General features: G+C 39.2%; 1 protein-coding gene across 14 annotated transcripts in view; it reads left to right on the top strand.

Annotated features, from left to right (window-relative positions):
- The window catches only part of LOC110561700 (TLE family member 1, transcriptional corepressor), an 83494-nt gene that overhangs the window by 5697 nt on the left and 59288 nt on the right, over positions 1 to 18509 (top strand). Inside the window, exon 1 of one of the 14 annotated variants that reach the window (XM_060365715.1) lies at positions 7587 to 9722. The exons of the other annotated variants lie outside the window; for them this stretch is intronic. The gene's annotated coding sequence lies outside the window, so the exon portion shown is untranslated. Of the gene's footprint in view, positions 1 to 7586; positions 9723 to 18509 lie in introns of those variants that run through there. 14 annotated transcript variants of the gene reach the window in all.

Genomic DNA, 18509 nt, shown 5'->3' with positions numbered 1-18509 from the left:
AGACTGCCTGCAGAAGCAGGAAACCAGTTGCAGAATCACTTTTGGACCTGTGTCCTGACCTACGTCACACAGTATCTCAGATTGAGTGAATTTTGGAGTGAAACTGCTATTCACAATTTTACTGTGTATTTTTAATTTTTACTAGGAAACAGATTATTCTTTGGTGTATGCATGCTTGTGAAGTATTTAGGTGGAACTGGTAGGGACTCCTTTTTTAGGTGAGGCATTTCCTACTTTTCTGTAAAATTTACCCTTTTTCTACTTTGATTCTGTTGCTAAGGAATGGCTTTGATTCTTGATCCAAGTGCTGGGATTAGAGGATGTGTGCCCCCGTACATTCTAATTATTGTTGTTTGTCTGCATTTTCTTGTTTTGAGAGTTTTAAAATATCACATTATTTATTTTGCCTGTGTATGTGCATTTGTCCCTTGAATACGTTCATCTCTGAGACACCTTTACCTGCTTTGAGAGTTTTAAAAAATCACGTTTATTTTGCCTATGTGTATATGTGTGTGTGTGCGAGTTTCTCTGCATGTGTGGGACAACTTTAGCCATCTTACTGGCCCCAAGATCTTATTTTAGGATGGAACCCAAGACCACCATACAAATCAGACATTTGATCTACAACTGAGCTGCCACCACCCTACAATCCTGAATAACCCTCTTCCTTCACTTCCCCTTCCCCCTAGAAGAGCAGGCCTCAGGAATGACTAGTCAGAGGGCAACACCTAGATTAAGGCTCTACCAGTTTTTGTTTGTTTGTTTGTTTGTTTGTTTAGCTCTACCAGGTTTTAATCACCTTGTAGTATAAATAGGATAGCTGTCATCAATATTGGAGTGGCCGCTAACTTTGTTTTCATGAGCCAGGCTTGTGCTTTACAAGCATAAGTTCTATGAGATAAAGATGGTGTATTTTAACTCCTTGAGTCTGAAGTGCAAGATTAGCTTGATGGATTATTTATCTATTTATTTACCTATTTATTTATTTATTTACTTACTTATCTATTTATCTATATATCTGTTAAATGAGCAAACAAGTCTGATTTCTTACTACCTAACGTTTTCTTCCCCGAGCCCTTTGTCTACTTTCTATCTGTGGCAGTATCTGGCTAGAAATTTAAGGAGGCACCAGAAAAAAAGTGATAATTGGTAGTTTAAAAAAGATTTATATTCAGTTATGTGTATGTTGGGGGTTTCCATGATGGGAGAAGGTGTGTACATAGTAGTTTAGGTTCAGGAGTTGGTCAGAAGGAGTTGGAATCCCTGGAGCTGGAGTTATAGGCAGTTGTGATCCACCCTGTGTGGGTGCTGGGAAATGGGGATGGTCTTCTGCAAGAGCAGTGTCTGCTGCTGCTGTACTTTAGACAGGATCTCTGCATATTCAGGCTGGCCTTAGACAAATGCAAGTAGAATCTGTACCTTGGTAGCTCTTAGTGCCATAGTCACTACTCCCCCTTGACTGTACTGCCTGGAAGAGTCCCTGAGATCTGTGGCTTTGCTTTGGATACTTAGAAATCACATAATTAGGGACTGGGCATCTCATGAACAAGTTCCCAAACCCTAGTTTATGTCTTTATAAATTGAAAGTGAGAATGAATTAAAGTCTGTTACCCAGTGTATGAGCCACAACAGTGCACACTTACAGATCCAGCACTCTGTGTACAGACTGAGGGGAGTTCTTCACCAGAGCACTTATGGTGTCCTACTAAATAGTGGTTATTAAGAACCACAAACAGAAAAACCTTTCTCCAGCAAATAAATCACCTTGAGTGGTATTTAAAGATGGATTTACTTACTGGTTCATGGACTACTTTACATTTCTGTACAGTTGAGTCTTTGTTCTTTCCTACTTGTGGTTTCTGGAAGAGGATTAAATAAGAGGAAACAGAAGAGGCATTCCAAGAGACTTTGACTCAGTCAACATCTCCAGTGTTGGGATTGGAGACCCTATCCAGCTATCATGCTTTTTAAATTCTGTTTTAAATACCCACCTTTGTCTTTTTGACAAAGTTGAATGTTGATTCCTTCAAAGCAGCCCTCATGATAGCATTAAGAATTCTCTAGTAGAATTACCTGACGTAGGAAACACCTCGCCCCCCACTCCTCACCCCCAGACATCACCCAGATGGAAGTCAGGCTATCTCACATGGTAGGCAAGTGCTTTACAAACCCAGCCCAACTTGGTATTTTAAAGAGTGCTGCGGTATGTGTGTTGGGAGGCTAGGGGTAGGTGGGTATATAAGTAGGAGATAAATATTCTGTTTTATTCTGTGGCATGGTTTGACAGGATGTTCATATAGTTTTTACAAAACTTTTTACTGCATTTTATATGCGGTACTACATAAAACTATACAAAATCATATCTTCATAATATCTTAGTTTATCAACCATTTATAATGACCTTTAAAATTATAAGTACAGTTTATCAAGTAACCTATGATATAATAGTTACTTCAGTTTTTATCATTTAAATTTTGAATTGCTGTTTCATTCTTTTGATCTACTGTGAAGCAACCACAGAGTCAATATGAGAATTAGCATTGACTTCCTTCGCATTCAGACTTTCATACTAGGTATAATAATGGCTTTCTTTTTGTTTCTTTTCCTTTTCTTTTTTTGAGACAGGATTTCTCTGTGTAGTCTTGGTTGTCCTGGACTCTCTTTATAGCCCAGGCTGGCCTCTAACCCAGAGCGATCCACCTGTCTGTCTCCCAGAGTCCTGGGATCATAGGTGTGCCCCACCATGTCTGCATGGTTTTCTTAAGTTTAGTGTAAGTGTTATATGGTATTTTGCCATTTTTGACAAATATGGGGTACTGGACATTTTTGATAGAGGGAAAAAATTGAGAAAAAGAAATAAATCTGACTTTTTTTATCAATGAAATTTTCATCTTCCAAATAGAAAAACTGGAAATATCAGCTCCACCGAGGAGCAGTATAACTGACAAGATGGCACTAGGTTCTCATCATCCTTTAGAGGAGGTGAGACGAACACATGCTAATGTTATGGTCATGCTGTTCTGTGAACTTGCTGGAGTATATGCAGTAATATTTGACTGGATTTGTTTTAGCATACATACTCCAGCCAGAGTATTTAAACTGGTGTTCTGTACATCTTGTTCACCAGGAAGTTTGAGCACAAACCACTGGAGCATTTTACCTCTTTCCAATCTGTGCACTATACTGCTGTATGAATATATTGTATACATTTACAATGAATTGGACATTTTAAATATAGGCATGAAACTAAAAGTGCTAATGTATGAGTTTATTTTGTCAGCTTTCCCAGTGTGTCCCTGGGTAAACACACACTAGCTGTGTCAGAGAATTGCTTTTCAGGCCTGTTAGCTATAGGCCCTTTGAATGCTTCATGAGCTTGGGGCTTGGGAGTGGGTATCCTTATATTTCTGTTTCCCATTCTGCTTTTCACTCATCACTTTCTATGTCTGCCTCTGAGTATTTTCTCCATTATTGTTCCTTTCTGTACTTCTTTTATTTTCTGTCCTGCAGTTCTTTTATTCCGGCCAAATGGTTCTCTTTTTGCTAATAGTTCTGGACTTTTTCTTAAACCTCACATGGCCTCTCTCAGCTTCTTTCAAGATCTTTTTACCTCAGTGCCTTCACAACCTGTTGTCACCCACTTATTTAAAACTGGTGTTTTTTTCTTATGTCTTGTTCATTATTCTCTACATTCTGCTCGTAGCTTGGTTATCTACGTTCTCAGGAGTTGAGCTATATATCACAATGTGGTTAGTATAATCCCATGTTCCATGGTCTTTGCAACCATTTTGGATCCTCATCCTCTGAATTTTGGTGAGAAGTTCTTTACCGAAAACAACAAAACAAAACCAATGAATTGTGACCATTTTAATATCCAGATACAAAAAGTAGAACCAACAATTCAGATTTGTCGAACTTTATTCAGATTAAAGTCCTAAATAAAGAATATCAACAATGGTTCTTACGCTAAATTTTAAAATGAAATGTGTTCAGTTGAGTACTGATAATGTTTATTTTTATTGCTTTAAACTTGTTTTATAAAGGCTCTTGTAATGTATTTCAGTTTGGCCTAGAACTTGCTGTGCAGAGCAGGCTGGCTTTAAACTCTGAGATCCTCCTGCCTGTGGATTTAAAGATGTGTTATGCCTGCCTCCTTTTCTTCTTATGGGTAATTTATAGTTTAAATATCCCAAAGGCATCCAGGTTTCAGGAGGCTTTTTTTTTTTAAGATTTGTTTTATTTTTATTCATATTTACCTGTGTATGGTTGATGAACTCGGGTCTTTTCAAGGACTTTTAACTTCTGAATATCTCTCCACCTTCCCCATTTTCTTTAGACAAGGTCTCATGTATTCTAGGCTGAAGGCAAACTCACCATGTAGTTGCCTCTACTTTGAGTGCTGAGATTATTTATAGGTTTATGCTACCATTCCTGGTTTTCAACTGAGGCTTCTTAATGAGGAGGTTAATTACAGTAATATATTTAGATTTGGGCTTCAAAAAGGACAAAATAACTTGCTATTGTTGAAGCCTGGAATTCATAGTGAATTCATAGTGAACCGTTGCTTGTCATTTATGGACAGGCAAGTAGAACTGTTGATTAAATTCAGTTATAGTCTTAGCATGATTATATACAGTATTTTACCTTTTTTTAAAATTTCCAAGTTTTTGTGTCCTTGAACATTTTATTATATAAATCTAAATATTCAGAGAAGGAGAGAAAGGGCTGGAGAGATGGCTTAGCAGTTAAAGGCTAGATTCACAACTAAAAAGAAAAGGAGAGAGAAACATACAGTGAAAATTCATGAACTTATGCTACTTGCCCCATTGTTGTGTTGTTGTTGTTGGTAGTGGTGGTGGTGGTGGTGGTGGTTTTAGTTGTGTGTGTGTGGCGGGGGAAGGGAGAGGATAGTTGGAAGTGCACATGGCCTTACCTAGCTAGCCAAGGCTGGCTTAAAGTTAATTATTTTGCCAATGATATCTTTGAACTCCTGACCTACTTGCTTCATCTCCTAAGAGCTTGTATTACCTGTTTGAAGAAAGAATGGATCTAGAGAGTCCAGTGGGCTTAGCAGATGACAGGGGCTTTATTTTGGCCCTGTCTTAATGTGAGGGAGGAGTCTTGATGCGTATCTTAGGAATTCTATCTTTCTTTTTTAACAATCTTTTTAAAAAATTATTTATATTTTCATAAATTACAGTTTATTCTCTTTGTATCTCGGCTGTAGCCCCCTCCCTCATCCTCTCCCATGTCCCTCCCCAAGTCTTAATGGATTCTTCCTTTTTTCAACTAAACTTATCCTTGTGCTTTTAGCATGTGTGAATTACTGATTAACATAGTGCTTTTCTTCAACTCTTCCCAAAAAGCATAGATTTATACTTAGTTGGAAAATGTTCAGTTGGGGAGAACGAAACACTTACTGTGTAAGCATAAGAATCCTGACTCCACCAACCACAGTTCCCTGCTGTGCCTCTATAGCCCTAACATTGGGGGAGGGGAACACCAGTTAGAGGCAATTAGTGGGGTAGAGGGTGGAGAGACAGGTAGATTAAGAGTTTTTAGCTCAGCCAGTGAGTTCTAAGTTAACTGCAAGACTTTGTCTAAAATATAGGATGAAGAATGATTAATGAAAACACAAAATATCAACCTCGTCTCCTCTCCACATTCCACATGCACATGGCCACTTTCTTCACCCCATCCCTACTGATACTCCAACCCAAAGGAAATATAAGACTGTGCCTCACCAGGCCTCCAGCCACTTTGCTTTTGGCCTTTTAACAAAACTTTGAGACACCTGGAAATCTCTCCACAGTGTTTGCTAGGAAAAAATTGTCTTATTATTAAAAACCAGGGACAGGAAATGCTTTTGCAAAAGGAAGCTAATTTTGAAATTCATGTGCATATAGAAAGTGTCCTAGTGGGGCATTTCAGTTGTAGTAAAAGAGTGTGAAGTGTCAGGGGCCACAACTTCTGAGACTCCCTGTATAGGGGAGCACAGTGGTCTTCCTGAAGCTTAGGTCTCCAGACCTCAGGTTGGCCCTTCAGGAGTCAGGCTTTTGTTCTTTCCCAGCACCCTCTGATGCTTTGAGCAAGTAGTGAGTCAGAGCTACTTAGAACTGTGGTTTCCAGTGGTCTATTGACATGCTCAGACACAGGAGAAACTGCATCAGGGAGGTAAACCATTGGGATTTGCAGTAAATATATTACAGCACACAAGTGATTTGCCGATACTGCTTGTTTAGCCGTTTGCAAGGGCAATGGCAGTATGGATTTTTGAATTAGAAGGGAAGGGCTGTTCTTTCTTTGTGCAGGAACATTTACTTGATGTCTGAGGAGGAAATTGATTTGAAGAACAAAATGCAGCTGACTTTATGCCATTTGAAAGGCTTCTATGGATTAATGAGTGACAATAAAAAGGTTGCTTTGGGCTTAGGAAAGGGTGTGTTAACACTGACATGGATCTTAGTCCAAAATGGAAAAGGATGGGCCATGGGGATGGAAGAAAAACATCCTGTCCATATGTAGCCTTTAGTTAAGGTGCTTGCTCCACTTAGTTGTTTTTTTGTTTGTTTGTTTGTTTGTTTTGTTTTGCTGTTGTTTGGCACATAGAGTGCTAGTAGCCTCCAATTCACTGTGAAAGCTGGAGTTGAACTTCTGATCCCCTATTTCCAGTATACAAGGATTAGGATTATAGCCATGTGGCATCATTCACAGTAGTTTTTCTCATCTTCTTTAATTTATTATATTTTATTTTATTTTTTCCCTGAGATGAGCATTACCATTGTAGCTGGGCTAACTGAATTTGAGGTTGCCCTATGTCCTTCCCAGACATTATTTACTGGAGTAAGCCACCATGCCCAGTTCCAGATACTTAGTGTTTGGTTACCAAAGGTTTTTTTGTTTCATTATTATGGAGTGGGCGGTATTAGGGTGACTATTGAGTCTTTTAGCCAGGAGAATTAATTCTTGGGAATTACTCTGCAAGAACTTCCTATCAACTCCCTCAGTTTCCTGAACTTCTTTGTGGGTAGATATTAATTGCATTGCTTTCAGTGATGTAAATAGGAATACAGACAAGTAAAATTAGGGAGTGGCCAAAGCAGCTCCCCAACAGGTAGATATTTGGGAGTCGTGGAATTAGAGGGGTTATCAAATCTGTCAGCAGCCCTTTTAAGATGTATTCATACTCTTGGCCTTGCAGATCTTGCTCCATCTTGTTTCTGTTTTTCAATCCCAGAGTTCTTTTCTCTCTGTCTGAATTCACTTCATTTTTCTCAATATAATTAGAAAGTATTTTTCTTATTATTGTTTTCTTCTTTAGATCATAGGCATTTGTCTTTATATTCAAAAGGAAAATTTGAAAAACCAAAACTATAGCCCCTACAATAAATAATACAGCCCCTATTGGCAGACTCTACTATTTAAGAAATATAAAATAATTAAAATGATGAATATAGGTCAGCTGGCAATGTGTCTCAAGCAATTAATATAACTACCAGAGAAAATAAAGTAGGTTGTTTTTTTTTCCTTTTTCCATAAATGGGGATGAATAATAAATAATAATAATAAATAAGACAGTTCGTTTTTATAGTTTCAACAGAGTAAATGGTAGAAGAGCTGTGTAGATGTGTTTTAGATTATTTTCTTTTTAATATAACAAAACTAACTATGAAATTGAAGAAATTGTCCTGAAGATACAGGGGTTTGTTTGTAGAGCTACTAGATTAAGTTATGTCATGAGAGAAAGTAACAAGCCTTGAAAAATGGATGTATGTAATTTTGTACAATTGTGCATTTGTGTAGGGGGTACTGTCTTCATGTGGTTTTGTTTTTGCTATACAATGTGTAAAGTGCTGTGTAGAGGACTTGTGTAATTACTTTTCTGTATCTATTACTGGTCTTGAGATGTTTGCTGACTTGACAGCTGTTTTCTATTTGCAGAAGTAAAATAAAAAGTAGCAAAAACTCTCAGGACAGAGAAAAGTAAGGCCTTTGGGAGTGGCTGGGGATGTTTATTGTCTTTATTTTGAGATGGGGCCTTGCTCTGTTATTGCCCATATTAGTAATGAATTTCTAAGGTTCATTAGCCACCTGCCTCAGTTTACCATGTTGCTGGCACTGCAGAAATGGGCCACTGCTTCTGGGTGACATGCTGGAAGTTGAGGCATTTAGTACTCAGAAAAACTTATCTCTGGCCCAAGTCCTTAGGATGAAGAAAGCATAGCACAGTCAAGACTAGTCTCAGGAGCTGAGAAGTACCTTAGCTGTCCGTCTGTGTACAAGCACCGGTTGTTGACAGCTTCTTTGACCTGTCAGTTGGTGAGGTTCCAGAGCCTTCCCATTTATAAGCATGGTGACTTTCTTATGTTTCTGGGCTATGAACTCCCTTGGAGCCAGTGTCTTCAGATCTGTAGAGAAGAGTGGAATTGGCCCACTGAAGTATATCCAACGTCCCTACTTTTTAGCGGACCTGTTAAATTCAAGAGGGGAACTGCTGGCTTTGAACTTAGTAAGAAACCTGTTTCTTATTGACTTGGGTGTTGGGGTAGTGTTGAAGTAAATAAAGGACATTTTGACTGTTCTTTCTCTGAGGGCACCTAAAGTGTTACTGCTGGTTGTTAAAATTTGTCTATTTGTATTTATTTCTATTTGTTGATAACTGATTTACAAGGAACTTGACTCGGATACCTGAAAAGCCCGAGTTTACTGGCAGTGTTTTAAAAATAATACTTTTCAGTATCGTTTTGACCATATGTAGCACAGGTTCAATATCTAAAACGTGCTTTAAAATAAGTTAGTTTTCTCATCAGCTTCGGGGATTACTCTTGTCAGTTTTCTTCACTGCTGAGATTGACATTGCTCATGAGTTTGTATGGAGTGAGTATCAATTGTCGCTCTCAAATTAAAGGAAGGACAGGGAAGAGCTTTTTGAGTAGACTTTGCCTTGTGAGAATATTGGTATTGACACTGTTTATAATCTGGAGTACAGTTGGAAGATCAGATTCTGCTGTTTGTCCCATACTGGTTAATATGGCTGTACAGAGGAGATGAATGTGGCTCCTTTTCCAAGTCTATTACTCAGGAGGACTGTAAATTTGATTGGCTGTTACAATTCTAGCAGAATCATTCGATTTGAGAGCAATAGAAAGATAAGATATCCAATTACTCAAATGATTTGCAGGGTTAGCCAACGTTGTCATGGAGACATGAGTTGGAACAAATTAAATTTTAAGCAATAAAATAATCTTAAAGCCCGTCTGGGAACAAGAAAATTTGGCAGTAGCACTTACCTGAATTGAATCTTAGCCTGACACGATGTTGTTTGACATTGATAAACTGTGGGGGCCTAAATTTATATATGATACATTGTCTTTAAAAAGTAGCCCAGTTTAAACCAGTGAAGGAAAATATTGATATAAAAATCAAGCACCATGAACATTTATTCTATGGATTAAATGATAAATTGGCCCTAGATTCCTAAGATGTTTTATATTTAAGGATTTAAATGCCTTAAAGATGAAGTGGCTTAAATTGGACATTTTAAGAAAAGATTGATTTAGCAGCCATGTGAGTTTTCAGAGCTGCTCTTCTCTGCTCTGCTCTGTGTGTTTGCAGATGCAGTAGAAAACCTGTGGCTGCTTCTCAGTGTGGGTGGAGATGTGAGCATGCTTATGTCTGCATGCACAATGGAGGAGATTTTGGCATAGACTCCTGCACTGAAGGTACTTTTTTGTATTTGCTAAAATTTTCTACTTCGTGGTGTCACTTGCAGACTGGAAAACTGTTCCTAACTTCAGCTGGTGACCTAAAACCTGAGTAAGCATTGGCCTGAGGTTTATTCCCCTTATTTCTACATTGTTTAACTGGTTCCTGGCTTGTGTTTTGGATTTGAAAGCAACCCAATGCCCTGAAGCATGTTGACATGTGGGCCTTTTACCCATATGCCTGTTAGGTAGATGGAGATGAAAACTGGTCTGAGGTTGAGCCATTTGCTGCATTCTCACAGCCTTCGATTTTCCTTTCATTCTAACCACAGATCATCTCAAATGATTCAGTAATGACCAAAAGTGCAATATTGACCTTTATTCCCTGGTGAATTACTGTGTTTCACAGTCAGAATGGCAGGAAGTCTATTCTGTTCTGTGGAATGAGAGAAACATTATTGAGTCAGCCTAGCCCTGTGGGAACCACACAAGTGCAGACCAGTGTAAGAGAATACATGGGTTAATTTTGGTTTCTGATGCTCTGGGAAATGACAGCTGGCATGTCCTGGAACCTGCAAAGTTAGTGAGAGGATATCTGGGATGTTTTCAAAAAACACTCACCTGAATTGATTTGTCTGCTTTTAAAGTAACTTATTTGAGTCTGTCCCTTATATAAGTTTCTCTCATTTCTGTGACCCTGGGTTGTGTTCCATTCATGTTGTACTTGTGTGAACCTTACAAGGATGACATAAAACCATGTTGCATAATAACAAATGGGCATGGTTGTGCTTTTGGAGACTGTCTTTCCTTTAGAATACTTATTCTTATATATGTTTTAGTTAATCTGTGTAGCCATGAATGCTGTCTCCTCTATACGATTTTTCTTCAGAAAGTAGGTGGGCTGTTGTTACCTCAAAGGAGTATAATTTTTCTTCAGATTAGATTTCTCTGTAGGTTATATTTCAGTAAAGCAGTAATTTAATTTGTAGTTAAGGTATAATTCCTGATTACCTCCCTCAAGCAAAGCTGCATTATTATGCAGTAGGTTTGTACACCCAAGTCATTCTGCAAACCACCTTCTTAAAAGTGAGGCTTTTCTGGGGATTGTGCTTTGAAAATTTTTAGTGTTTAACATTTGTTCTAAAATGTTTTTGAGAATTTTTTAAAATTACTTTGACTGTTATCTGTTCATAGTGGATCCCAACCTGTAGCTCATTCCACTGCCCTTGTACTGACTAGGTATAGCTAATACTAGTCCTTAGACCCTGGTACTAGCATGAAGTAACTCTTTTGCTCCCTCCCTACAATTCCCTCTTCCAGGGATCTTTGCCTGTTTCCTGATATTGATGGAGAAGAGATTTAAACATGCCTACCTGGGAAACCAGGACCACTGCCTGCCTTCCTAAGGGGCAATTTCTGGCTGATAGTTCCGCCTAGGAATTGGGAAGGCAGCTCAGGGGCTCTGTCTTTTCAGCTAAAATAAACTAAGATAATACATGTCACATGCAAAGCCATTCTGCTAGGCCATGGTTGTCCATGGTCTGGGTCTTGTGTAGTTGTCAGAATAGCAGCTTTTTCTGAGATGCCTTTTGGGAGCAGGAAGTGCTACCATGTGTGTACAGGTAATGTAACTGTATATAGCATGCTTATAAAGTTAGGAAACTGCTTGCTCACAGTTGCATCCACCATTTAAGATTTCAGTGTGTTAAGAAAACACACAGTCATGGGCTACATCTGTACAGGGGTTCTAGGTTATGTCCATGAATGATCCTTGGTTGGAGTATCAATCTGAGAAAAGACCCGTGTCCAGATTAATGGCAGCTCAGTTTCCAAGTGGGGAAAGGAACTGTCTCTGACATGAACTCAGTGGCCTGCTCTTTGATCACCTCCCCCTCAGGCAGGTGCAGCCTTACCAGGCCACAGAAGAAGACAATGCAGCCACTCCTGATGAGACCTGATAGACTAGGATCAGATCGAAAGGCAGCCCCTATCAGTGGACTGGGGGAGGGACATGGGTGGAGAAGAGGGAGAGTGGGATTGGGAGGGGTTGAGGGAGAGGGCTACAGGTGGGATACATAGTGAATAAAATGTAATTAATAAAAATAAAAATGTCAAAGAAAAAGAAAAAAGAAGAAGAAAACACACATGTAAAACTGCTTACTCAGTGATGGCCAAGATGTAAACCTTAGGGGCAAGGAGCCTTTGCTGGGTCACAATGGACAGTACAAAACAGAGGTTAGAGCTGGCTGGAGGTCAGCACCTACCAAATAAAAGTGACATGGGCCTCAGTAATAGCTGTAGTAAAGGGAATGTTGTTTATTTCATTACAGTGTACCCATCTTGTGAAAGTCACTTCTGCTTTTCAACCAGACTTTCTTGTGTCCTATCTCAATAGGCTCAGGTAGATCATGTTTTGGTTGTGTGACTCTAATCTTGTAGAAATGGCAATGACGATGATGTTATGTCATCACTGGCTTTTCCTCTTTCTGATCTTGCTGTTTATGAAATACCTAATTTTTCTTGTGCTGTCAAGTGAGCAGCAGGATCTGTGAGCTGAGTTAAAGGCTCGGCTTATTTGGAGGTGGCTATGGAGAGATTTGCTCTTTTCAGCCCAGAACACTAGAATTTGTCTTGGAAGCCTCTGTAGTCCCAGAAGGTGTTTTGCTTTGAGGGCACGAGAAACTGTTTTTCCATCCTGTAACAAGTCAATATGATTTCCTGTGAACAGGCCCTCTGTGAACTCTGTAACAAGGGTTTCTGAATAATAGAAATGAGCCAGTTAGAAGCCTAAACAGCTGTGATGATTTTGTCAAAGATGCAGCTTAACCAAAGTGACAAATTAAAGCCCAAATGTTCTGCTTGGCAACAGTTGGGTCAAAACATTTAAATCATTAATTAGAAGGAACTCAAGGCAGGGAGGGAGCTTACACAAATACATCACAGGCTCAGAACTCCTCCCAGAAAATGCAACTGAATTCTTTGGGGAAAAAATTAGGGCAGCCCTCAAGTGGGGCCTGACAAGCTTGTCATTTGCAAATAAATCAAAAGACCATCATTGCAGGAAGGAGACCCAGTGAATAGAATTGCTTTGTCATTCTTTGATGAGCCCCACACTCAAGCCTGCTATTAAAAATGAATGCATTCAAGAGGCTCTGTATTAAAAACGTAAACAATTAAGGCCACTTGCACTGGTCTGCTGAGAGCTGCCTAAGAGAAAAGATGGCAGAGTTTTCTGCATTCTGCCTCCACAGCAATTAATTAATTAATTAATGGGAGCAATTAATGTTGTTGTCTCCACCTAGGCAGCCTTCTGCACTCCCCCCACATCTGTTTTTCCTTTTTTCCCTTCTCTTAACCCCTCCTTATTTTCAGAGAGGCCAGGTATAAAGATGAGCAGTTAAAGAGAGATAGTACCTCCACCCAGTTGGAAAGGCTCAGGTTTAGCAAGTGTAGGGGCTCCCAAGTGACAGGGAGAGGGAACATAAACGTTATTATCTGCAGTATCTGTGATAACTTCCGCTTAGCTGACCCGCCAAAAGCTTTGTATCCTTTGTTGCTCTTTGTTTTGTTTTTGTTACAAGTTTCAAAAATGTAGTCAGTGGTGGGTGGTGGGAGAAGTATCTGAATAGAACCTGACATCTTAGAGGAGAGGGTTGTGATCCTGGGCCCTGGGTTTGTGTTCTTGTCTTTGTCTTATTTCTTGGAACTGTATGCTGCCATAGCAAGACTTTGGAGAAAGTTCTGGATGTGTTACAGGTTGTTTTGACCTTAGGCTAGTTATTTTAACCTTTGAGTGCATTTCCAAGAGGAATTGGTTTGAAATTGAGAGATATGCCCCAGGGTCAGGCTGGGAGCTAAGCAGCAGATGCTGTGCCATTAAGTGGTAGATAGTGTTAGAGCCCATTGTTGTTATTCTGAGTCCCCACAACTACAGGAGCACCTGGGAACCTTGAGAAAGAATGGCAAGCTTCCAGGCCCAGATCTCTGGCAGAATCACTGGAGTTAAGGGAGCTACTCTGGACAGCCTGATTAGACACCACTGGCCACCTCAGTTTGAAGGTAACCCATATGCCAGGACTGTTGTTTAGGGGTACAGCATGTGCCTAACATTTGCCGAGCCCTGGATTCCATCCCTGGAAGCAAGACAAATCAATCTCACATTGTTTTAATTTAGATTTTTCCAAGATGTGATTTTACTGGCATTGAGTGTATTTTAAGCAGAAGTCTACTCCAGTGTATTAGAATTTTGGATACCTTACCGTTTTATGAGCATTCTGTTAACCCTAAAGGTAGTTCTTTCCTGCAAAGGGGTAAGGAACACTGGGTGGGATTTACAGTGCTAGCTATGTATACCCATTCTGGGGCCAGTTTGTGTATATATGTGTATATATATATATATATATATAACCTGCACTAACTTTAGATATGTCAGAGTTAGTTGCCTCCAGGAACTAGAAATGCCTTTAATGGATTGTGCTCTGCAGGTGGGTAAGATTGACAGATATATAATGTTCTTAGTGGTGAAGATATTGTCTATAGCTTGCTTGCTTAAGACTTACAGTTTGTAGTTGGAGTTGCTTATAAAATGCCTGTTCTGGCATGTAAAGCCTTTGTGTCAGAGCAGCAAGAGCACAGTGTCCTTGTCATTATAGGTCACATGACCTCCTTCTTGTGATGCCATTATTAACTAAGGGGTGACAAGGCCTGTGTGGATTGTGTGTCTACCCAGTTTTATTATTTTGTAAACAATACTTGAGTTTATGAGCTTTTGGAGATTTCTAATTTTCCTTTACTGTGTTAATAAATCATTTCCTTTAAGTGTAGATGCTTACATTTGTACTTTGAAGATGGATAGAGAGACAGGTATACAAATAACATAGCTGCTGTCTGGATTGTACAGTTGACAGCTCTTACCTTCCTTAAATTATAAATTGAAACAGTAAAGTAAGAGAAGTGTTTAGAAAGACTGATGAGGGAGTCATAAATACTCTTATCATACATACATTTTTTTCTTTGAGGTATCAGCTTATAGTACCTGCCTACCATATGCACACAGATGTGCACACACTACACCAAGGCTTCTCTTCCTACCCACTCCCATCTAGTGAATGTATGTGGCCATTTTAGAATCATCATAAATGTGATTTACATTCCTGTGGGTAGACAGCTGATTAGACAGCTGATTTGTCAGGAGGTAAGTGTTAGGTTTTTTGAAATGTGAAATGGTTGTAATATGTAGAACTACTACCGCATCTTTATCTGCTTTTTCCTTTCTTGTGCTTTGAAACCAGCTCTACAGTGAATTTTTTGTTTTGTTTTGTTTTAATATAGAATGCTTTTCAATTTGAACTGTTGCCTTAGGATAGACTTTTAGCTATGGAGAGCTTTGTTCTGGGATTTCGATAATTTTCTCCTTTTGATGAACTGTCCATCTCTTTTTCAAGACCAACTCTACTGGGAACGCAAATGTGTAGTTCAGTGTTCGAGCACTTGTCTACCATGTGTTAGGCCCTAGTGTCAGTTCCCAGTACTGCCCAAAACAAAACCCAAAATTACTACTGTATTAGTTTACTGTCCTCAGTGATATGTACTTAGTCTAGTTTTTCTGAATACTCAAATTCGATTTTAATAAAAAGTTTGTTTGTTTATTTATTTATTTATTTATTTATTTATTTCAGAGACCCAGGTTCTACTCAGCTTCACTCTGGAGCTGTAGAAGACTTTGAACTCCTCATCCTCCTGCCTCAGCTCCCAAGTGTTGAGATTTACAGTCATGTGCCCCAACACTTTGTTTTATGGGGTGCTTGGGATTGCATTCAGGGCTTTATGTATGCTAGAAAAGCAATTTGTCATCCTTAGTCTCTCTCTCTCTTCTCTCTACTCTCCCTTTCTCTCTCTCTCTCTCTCTCTCTATATATATATATATATATATATGTATGTATGTATGTATGTATGTATATATACATATATTATAATAACAAGTTCCAAATGGCCCATCTTACTTAAAATCTTACCAACACTTCATTTATTGTTTTTCTCTAGGCCTCAAGATTGTTTCAGGGAAATCAACATAAAAGAGAAGAAAAAAAAGTTATCACTTTGGCAGCCTCCAGTGTGAACACTACTTTTTAGGATCCTTCAACTTTATAATTTACTCCTGGTGGAGTTTCTCCTCCATAAACTGACTTTGGGCAGAGTGCCACAGGACTGCCTTGAGACCCAAGGGCAATTACTCTTGCACAGTCCTCATGCTGCTTTGAGCTTCAAACAGCATTCATTATGCATTAACTTTGGGTGTAGTGGGGAAGTATAGGAGCCCCCCCCCCCCCGGGGAGTGGGCTCTTTAGTCCTTGTAATTGCAAAAGTGTGAGGAGTATGAGAAGAGAATGCTGAGCTTTTAGGAATCAGAATCGTGACATTGTCATGTGCACACTTCAGTTTAAAAGCCCTGCAGAGCATTTCTAATTTTCATCCATTTCTGGGCTTCAAGGTACCTTTTGGTTTTACTTCTTGCAAGTATGCATGCACCTCTGCATCATTGTTGTTGTTTTGTTAGTCTTAGGGATCAGAGCCAGGACTTTTTGCATCCTGAGAGTGTGTTTTGCTTTTCATCTAAGACCCAAATTCCTACTTACTGAATTGTTGATGCATTAGGAGGTGGAGGCAGTTGGCTTTTTCTGAGTTTAAGGCTAGTCTGGTAATATAGACCCCACCTCAAAAAAAAACCGAAAGTTAAAAAAAAAAAAAGAAAGGAAAATAGCTCCCAGGTACTGGGATTACAGGCATGTGGCACCACACTCAGCTGACAACTGTGGCTGTTATCCTATTACAGTAAACAAAGTGTTACTATATTGCATTTCCTGATAGTTTATCTGAAGTACGTTGGACATTGAATTTAGCATTATAGGGAGAATCAGCTTTGTACTGCAGTCAAGTTTTACTTTGATGGTAGTGTGGACTGAGGATCAGTTTTAGTAGATCTGGGAGGGTGAAGGTATGTCAGAATGTTCAGTGAAGTCTTATTCTCATGTCTTCACCGTGCTATATGGAGGAAGTATATATGGCTTTTTAGTATGTATAACTTAGTTTATCAAGTGACAGTGAGTGTAAGGATCTTGAAGAATGAAGAGAAGAGTGCTTATTTTGTTAGGAGCAAAGGCACCTTCTGAATGTACTTGAGGGAGGCCTTGAAGGATTGGAAGTCCTCTTCGGTTTGAATAGGATACCTGTAGCTTATACATTAGTTCACTTGACTTTGATGGAACTCTAAGATAGAGTAGTCTCATTCCTGTTATTCATGTAACACAACTATGATTTGGCAGTTGAATCTTAACTTGGAAACACCTGATAATAGTTTGCTGAGGTGTGAATCTAAATTCTTGGGTCATGAGACTTCATAAGGGTAAATCAGTAAAGGGAGCAAATATGTACAAGAAACATAAAAGATTGTGCTAGATAAGTAAATATTATCCCTGCCCCCTGCTACCTTGATAGGTACAGGTTGTCCACAGAGTAAGGCCTATTCTGGGAGCTTGACTGGGCATTTCTGGGTAGGGAGCCAAGAGTGATGGCTCAATGGCTAAGAGTATTTGCAACACAACCATGAAGAACTGAATTTTATCTCAACAACCTTGCAGAGTCTCATGTACTTGTGAGAGTAGAGACAGGGTGATTGCTAGGGCAATGCTGGCTGCTTACCTAATCAATGAAGCTTGTTTCTTAAAAGGAATATAGCCTCACCTTTAATGTACATATACCATACATACTCATAAAACAAACACAGGTCTGGGTGGAGAACTGTTTGAGTTGGGAATGACCTCCAGATGCTGATTTGTTATTGATGCCCTAAAGTGTCAATTGTAATCTAGCAGTACGAAATACATTTTTAGCTTTAATAGGGAAGTCCTCTGTAGGTGGAAAATAGAGTTTGCACACAGTCTCAGTAGATTCTCTAGTTTTCAGAAGTTTTATCAAAGGATTTAAAACTTGCTTTAACATTTATTCTTATTTGAGGGTTTTACGTGCATGTATGTTTGTGAACCATATACATACCTGTTACCAGAAGGCCATAAGAGAGTGTATTGTGTCTCCTGGAATGGGAGTTACAGGTTATGAGCCACCATGTCTGTTCTGGGGACTAAATCTGTCTGTTGCAAGAGCACCAAATGATCCTTACTTAACTAGCAAACCATCTCTTAAGCCCTTAGGTTGTGAAACTCATAATACTAAGATAGGACCTGGTATAACTTGCTTGTCAGCATTGAGATGTAGAATAGAAGCATAGGTGCAAAACATTGATGCTTGTTAATTCATGCTAAACTAAGAATTTTATCAGAGTGCCTTTGGTATCTAGGCAGAAAATAATGCTAAGAATCATCATCTTTGTTTTTTTCATCCACCCATCCATCCATCCATTCATCTATCTATATCTGTTTTGTACCTTCTCTGCCCCCCCCCACTACTGTCCACATTTTGAAGAGAAGAAAAGGGAACATTTTAGGAAGTATGGATGTGGGAAGTAGAGATGCTGTCTGTGGAACTTACAAAGCATTCTGAGGTATATGTAGTACCCTCACTGCCAGGGGGAAGGTGATCTTGTTGATATCTTACATGTAGATAGAGTTGTGCAGCAGAAGCAGACTTGGACTGAGTTCTCCTGGTTTTCTGGTCAGATGGTTTAAGGTTGGTTTAGAGACCTGGCAAAGGAAAGGGATTGCTGAAGTAACTTTCCTTTTCCTGCGTTGTATCTATTCCTTTTGTCAATATAGAATTTGCAGGACGTATGACATGGTTTCTGATGATTTC

Source organism: Meriones unguiculatus, chromosome 12 (genome assembly GCF_030254825.1).
Source record: "Meriones unguiculatus strain TT.TT164.6M chromosome 12, Bangor_MerUng_6.1, whole genome shotgun sequence".
Taxonomy (NCBI): domain Eukaryota; kingdom Metazoa; phylum Chordata; class Mammalia; order Rodentia; family Muridae; genus Meriones; species Meriones unguiculatus.
Note: the sequence above shows the minus strand (reverse complement) of the source record. Positions and strands in the feature narration are given on the sequence as shown.